Below are 6,862 nucleotides of genomic sequence, written 5' to 3'. Positions count from 1 at the left end.
TGGGGGATGGGGCTGCAGGGGGGTTGGCAGGCCACCTGCCCTTGATTAGGGTGGGAGAGGCTGACTGGGAGCAGGGCTGGCCGGGGAGAGGGGCTATGGGAGGTTGGCAGGCCGGCCCCACCCCCTATCAGGCCGGTTCGCTGGCCTCAGTGGGCATCATAGCGACCAGTCTTTCTGGTCATTATAGCGTTCTGGTCGCTGGTTTTTTATATAAATAGATATTAAAAACTAATAATAAGCTATAAGAATAGTTTTGTCCTTAAAGATGATAAAGTAATATTTATTTCAAAAGGATTATCTTCCTTTGAATAATTCTATCTTTATAGCTTGTACCTCTATCTCATAATAACTATCAATATAGCAAATGACATTTTTGTGGTTGTTAATACTCAGCCGATTTTTCCATTGATTTTTAGGGAGAATGGAAGGAAGAAAGGGAGGGAGAGAGAGAGAGAGAGAGAGAGAGAGAGAGAGAGAGAGAGAGAGAGAGAGAGAGAAAGAAGCATCAATCTGAGAGAAACACATTGATTGATTGTTTCCCACAGGCATCAGGAATCGAACTTGCAATCCAGATATGTACCTTTGAGTAGAATTGAACCCACAACTCTTTGGTGCATGACCACTGCTCTGACTACTGAGCAACACTGGCCAGGGCACATTTTTTCTTAGATAGTAACATGATTTATCAGACAACAAGAGAAATTTTGTATTTGTTAAGTATTTTATAGTTTAAAAACACTTTCACATACATTTTCTCATTTGATTAACAACCCTGGCCGGTGACCTGGCATATTTATCTATCCCTGCTTTAAAGAAGCTGAGACATAGAGAGTATGAAACTTGCCTAAGGCATCACAATACATAGTAAAGAGAGCTAGGACATAAACCCAGACCATGCTCTTTTAGCCCAGGTCAGGTTCAATTTCCTCCCCTCCATGCTCTGTTTCTCATAACATAATGACCCTGAGTGGATTGATAGTACTCTGACTTTTAGCCATCCGTGCTATAGATGTTGATAACACAGATGATTTTATCCCCTATTTAGTTAGCATCATGTATCTGATAGGTAATAAATACAAAGTCACCAGCTACTACTGTGCATAAAGCAACCTGAAAAAAGGATTAAATCATCATGTAAAGAGTATTATGAGTGGCCCAAAGTGAAGCAAGAAAACACAAGGGCAATGGTCCATTAAAAGAGGTTTTTAAAAATTGTTTAATAGAAGAAAAGCATTTCATCTGAAATTTTAAACATTTAAAAAAATTTTTTAAATATGTTTTTATTGATTTCAGAAAGAGGAAGGAAGAGGGAGAGAGAGATAGAAATATCAATGATGAGAGAGAATCTTTGATCAGCTGCCTCCTGCATGCCCCACACTGGGGATCTAGCCTGCAACCTGGGTATGTGCCTTAACTGGGAATCGAACCATGACCTCCTGGTTTATAGGTCAATGCTCAACCACTGAGCCACACTGGCCAGAGAGTAATTTATATACTTTTAAAAAATATCCATTTGTTAAAATGTGCCCAAGAAGAAATATTTGCTGAGCTTTTTAGTCATTGAACTTTTTAGTGATTCCTGTCTACACTATGTCAAATCAACAAAAGTCTCCATTTGATCCCTTATTATATTACTAGAGGCCCACTGCATGAATTCGTGCACCAGTGGGGTCCCTCAGCCTGGCCTGCAGGATCGGGCCCAAACCAGCTCTCCAATATCTCCTGAGGGGTCCAGGATTGCAAGAGAGTGCAGGCCAGGCCAAGGGACCCCACTGGTGCACGATCAGGGCCTGGGAGGGACACGGGAGGTTGGCCAGGCAGGGAGGGACCACAGGTGGGCTCCAGGGCATGTCCAGCCAGTCTCACTCAGTCCCGATCAGCCGGACCCCAGTAGCAAGCTAACCTACCAGTTGGAGCATCTGCCCCCTGGTGGTCAGTGCATGTCATAGTGAGCGGTTGAGCTGCCTTAGCATATCATTAGCATATTACGCTTTGATTGGTTGAACGGATGACCGGACTACCAGACGACTGGACACTTAGCATATTAGGCTTTTATTATATAGGATCCTCTAAAAGCAACATGGTTACCAACTTAGAAGACCAATTCTGGAAAATTGCTCTGGTCTCTATTCACATTTTCAGATACTCAAATAAATAGAGAAATAGAATGATTTTTGAAATGTTTCTTATTTAACTTAATTCACCAGCATGTATGAAGTACCAGATGCCAGACACTGGGGAATACATGACCAATAAAACACTTGGTATACAAACTCAACAAACTTGTAAGAGCAACTTTTATATGTATAAGAAGATATGCTTATAACCTACATTTATATTTATTAGGTAACATTTGGGCCTGACTCATCAGCACTTACCCCTCTGCTGACAATGCTTCCCACCTATAGAGATGGGCCTTATGAGGGCCTTACTCACTAGGGCTGGCCACTGGCCCAAGCTGAACTAATTAGATTCTCCCCCTGAATTTTGAATTAGGACACAGAAACTCCTGTAAATTAGCTCTGGTCATGAATCAGGTAGACCCAGGAAATGAGGACACGGGGCTGGCAGGCATGATTTGGGGTTACCAAGTAAAATACAGGCTCTTATATTTTTATTTGCTCAATCTGACAACCTTACGTGATGTGCCTTGTAAAAGGGGAGTGAAGAAAGCTGTTCTGTAAAGAGAGTAGAAATAGAGAGAGATAAGGAGAATTAAAGACTATGGCAAATGTGCAGTGGGGGAGGGGGTGAAATTGAGAGAAAGGAAAAATGTGCCAAAAGTTGCCTTAGTCACCTATAACTTTTCAGCCCTAGGTCCCTTGGGAGATTTGGCCGTATTTCTTGTTCCAAGTTCTGTGGATGTCTTTCTTTTCTTTAGATAGCTTAGAGGAAATCTGTTCTTTTATATCAAACATGTCCTAAGGCGTGTATATTGTCACACTTTGAGGAAAAGTTTTTATTTTACAAACTTTAAAGGGCCATGAGATATGTGAGTAGAAAACTTTATTTATCAAGAATATGAAAGTTTGTCTCTCTATAATAAATATACTATGAAATGTCTGGATCAATATTTCAAGGACATGAACCTTGATTGTGGGCACATCCCCAGTGGGGAGTGTGCAGGAGGCAGCTGGTCGATGTTTCCCTCTCATTGATGTTTCTCTCTCTTTCTATCCCTCTCCCTTCCTCTCTGTAAAATATCAATAAAATATATTTTAAAAAAAAAGAATATGAAAGTTTGTCTCTCTATAATAAATATACCATGAAATGTCTGGATCAATATTCATAAAAAAATTTGTTTTTGGAAACCTGGGATTCAGAATAGGTCTCCTTGGGTTCCTTAGAAGTATCAATTAAAGAGTAAGCTCATTTAATGAACTTCCTCCAGATGTTATTCTAAAATCTTGATCCAAAGTAAAAACCATGAGGTAGCTAAATTATGAAGTCTTTAGGTGCTATCAGTTCCTATAATCCCTCCTTATCCCTTCTCTTCCCTTTCTTTGCCTCTTTCCTTCTTCCTTTCCTTTTCCATATCCTCCCTCCTCCAATCTCTAACCTCCCTATATTCCTTCTGAGGAAAAAGGCCATAAAAAAAAAAAATACTAACACCTCAGTGTAAACTAGTTGAAAGTGTTATTCACACTTGGAGTATTTGCATTTTAAAGAAAGACCTTAAGAAAGGAGCCAGTGGAACATTTCTGAGGTTGCTGTGAGCAACAGACTGTCCATAATGTGGAGTTTATATTAAACTAGAGGCCCAGTGCATGAATTTGTGCACGGGTGGGGTCCTTCAGTCTGGCCAGTGATCAGGGCTGATCAGGGCTATCTCACCCAGTCCTGATCAGGGCCGATTGGGATCGGCCAGCCAGGGCGAGGGACCGCGGGAGGTTGGCTGGCCACGGAGGTTGGCTGTGGGAGTGCACTGACCAACAGAGGGCAGCTCCTGCATTGAGTGTCTTCCCCCTGGTGGGCAGTGCACATCATAGCTACTGGCTGGTCTTCCGGTCATCCGGTCATTCAGTTGTAACAGTCGCATAGGCTTCCATATAAATAGATAATATTAGTTCCCTGGTGGTCAGTGCATGTCATAGCTACTGGCTGGTCTTCTGGTCATCCTGTCGTCCAGTTGTAACGGTCGCATAGGCTTCCATATAAATAGATAATATTAGTAAATGGATTGGGGATAGATCATCATGCTGAATGTTCAAGAAAAACAAATTGGAGTGGTGCAGTCTACCCAAGCTGAGACTGGGGCTAGTGCTGGAAAGAAACAGCTTTTCCTGGGGTGGGTCTGGGAAAAGGAATCTATAAGATGTAAACCAGGGACAGTTGTTAACTGTGCAACAGGCCAGTTCCCAAAAGGAAAAAAAAAAAACAAAAACAGAGCTGACCATGGGCCTAATGGAAGGGCAAAAAAATGATCTAAAATATGTACTTGGTAGTATATTTCTAGGGTCAGAGGCCAAGAATCTTACAGCCTCTGCATACAACTGAACAGAACACAGTTGGATGGGCCTCTTAATTTTATCTACAAGCTATCAAATTGTCCCCTTTATCCAAAAACATCTGCCCCCTGCCTGAAACTCTACTAATTGAATGTTTTTTTCTAAGAATAAGTGATCTCTTTTTAGAATTTTAGGGCAGATTATCAGTCATTCATATCTTAATATGGCCTATAAAAGAACCAATTAGTCCCTAGATGTGGATGTATTTTTAAATGTAGAAATATTCTTATGGCTTGGGAGAAGGAAGAATTAATTTTGGAATAGGGGTACTTGGAAGGGCAGGCAGGCCCAGTCATGACCAGAAGACAGCATTAATGATGCTTAATACCTGAAATGCTGGAATCATAGGAATTGAAACACAAGCACAAAAAGAGCCTTTAAAGTCAAAGTTTTTTTGGTTTAAATTTTAATCAACAGTCAATCTGTCCACAAAACTACTCCTAGAAACCAGATGGAAAGAACAATAAAAAGTACCTTCATGCAGTCTACGCCCTTTCCCAAGGTGGGTGTGTTATCAGTGGGGTGTTGCTAAATGCTATAGGAATCATTGTAAGCCAAAAGAATTCAAAAACCAGTAGTGAACAAAAATTTTCAGAATATTTCTAGAATAAGAAAGTATATTCTAAGCTATAGAACATAAATTTTTTTCTTATTGTTTTAGTAGTTTACATTTGTAAGGAAAAGTAATTTTACCACCACCTTTATCATTTCACAGTGTATTAAACCACCTTTATATACCAAACACTAAAAGATAAAGAACCATTTGTCTTGGAAATCTGGGGCATAGAGCAGGTACTAGGAACCAACTAGTAATCAAAAAAAGTTTTATTATAAGTTTTTCCCTGGACGTAAGTACTATTAACATTTTCTTATAATCCTTTAAACAATTTTCTCTGCATATTTTTTCTTTTTTTAAGGACTGCCAAAACTAAATTTATTTTTGGACTCTTTATTAATTAAAAAAAACAACTAATAATGACTTTTCTCTTCTTTTCCTCCTGAGATCCTTAAATCCAACTTCAATGATCATGTATTTCAGGAAATACTGAGTTCAAGTATATTGCCATAAAGAATAGCTTGTAATAACTTCCTACATATTTTTCTTTAATCTGTTTTGTAAACTATAGTCAGCTCTTGGATCATCTTAAGAAACCTATTTTTAGAAAGGTTTATGCCTTCAATAAAAATGAATATTTTGAAAATCCATGCTGATGTGACATTTGGCCAGAGCAGCCAGAAACCGCCTTTTGCTGCAGGAAGAAGGTTAATATCACATGGGGTGCCATGACCCAGGAGCAGAATCAAGATGCAGTGGCCACTGAATTTTGGTGTCTTGAAAATGGAAGGCATTATTGACAAAAGCAGACATTCTGAGACCTGCACTTATTTGCCTTCTAAGACACTTAAGAGGGAGCCTCAAGAACATACAACAGAATTAGACAAAGAGCTAGATGAATACATGTGATGTGACAAGAAAACAGCTCAAAGGAGGAGGAAAAGGTCATCTCAAACAAAACTGACCTGTCAAAGACAGACTAGGAGACAGATTAGAAATGAACCATAGAGGCCGGTATGAGATCACAGAGGACAATTCTCAGGAATAAGTGGCTAATGAAATTACTTACAAGTTGTAGGAACCAAAGAAAGATCTGGTAGCCCGAGTAGTGAGTACTAATATACTTGGGGGGGAAAAAGGCAATTGAACTTCTGATGGAAACTACTGATGTTGAATAAAATGGTGGCCTTTTTATAATGAGTGGTAGTGGGAGAAGAACAGCAGGTAGAGTTTTCTTGGATCTCCAGAAAAGCACTCCTAGTATCAGTGAGGAACAATTTAAGGACATTTTCTACATTGAAAAGCAAAAGGAATATGAAAATAAAAAAGCTGTTAGGAAGAAGAGAACACAAGTGTTGGGGGAAAAGATGAAACAGGCTGTTAAAAGTCTAAATTTTCAAGAGGATGATGATATATCACGAGAAATGTTTGCAAGCGACACAAACGAGGCCCTGGCCTCTCTTGATGAATCACAGGAAGGACATGGAGAAACCAAGTTGTTGCAGAGGAAGTCATTGAGGTTGATCATTTTCATGAATTGCATGTGTTTTCTTTATAAAAATTAGGATTTTAAAATGACACCCAACTTCATATTATGCTTTTCAACTTTATCCTATATAATAAAAGGCTAATATGCAAATCGACCGAATGGCCAAACAATGGGTCACTATAATGCGCACTGACCATCAGGGGCCAGGCGCTCAACGCAGGAGCTGCCCCCTGGTGGTCAGTGCGCTCCCACAGGGGGAACACCGCTCAGCCAGAAGCCAGGCTCATGGCTGGTGAACGCAGCTGTGGT

The 6,862-nt window shown here is 40.0% G+C and overlaps 1 pseudogene; it reads left to right on the top strand.

Annotated features, from left to right (window-relative positions):
• Positions 1 to 5,694: 5,694 nt before the first annotated feature.
• LOC102260910 lies at positions 5,695 to 6,622 on the top strand (annotated as a pseudogene).
• The last annotated feature ends 240 nt before the right edge of the window (positions 6,623 to 6,862 follow it).

The sequence above is a fragment of the Myotis brandtii genome, unplaced genomic scaffold (genome assembly GCF_000412655.1).
Source record: "Myotis brandtii unplaced genomic scaffold, ASM41265v1 scaffold237, whole genome shotgun sequence".
In the NCBI taxonomy this organism is placed as follows: domain Eukaryota; kingdom Metazoa; phylum Chordata; class Mammalia; order Chiroptera; family Vespertilionidae; genus Myotis; species Myotis brandtii.
Note: the sequence above shows the minus strand (reverse complement) of the source record. Positions and strands in the feature narration are given on the sequence as shown.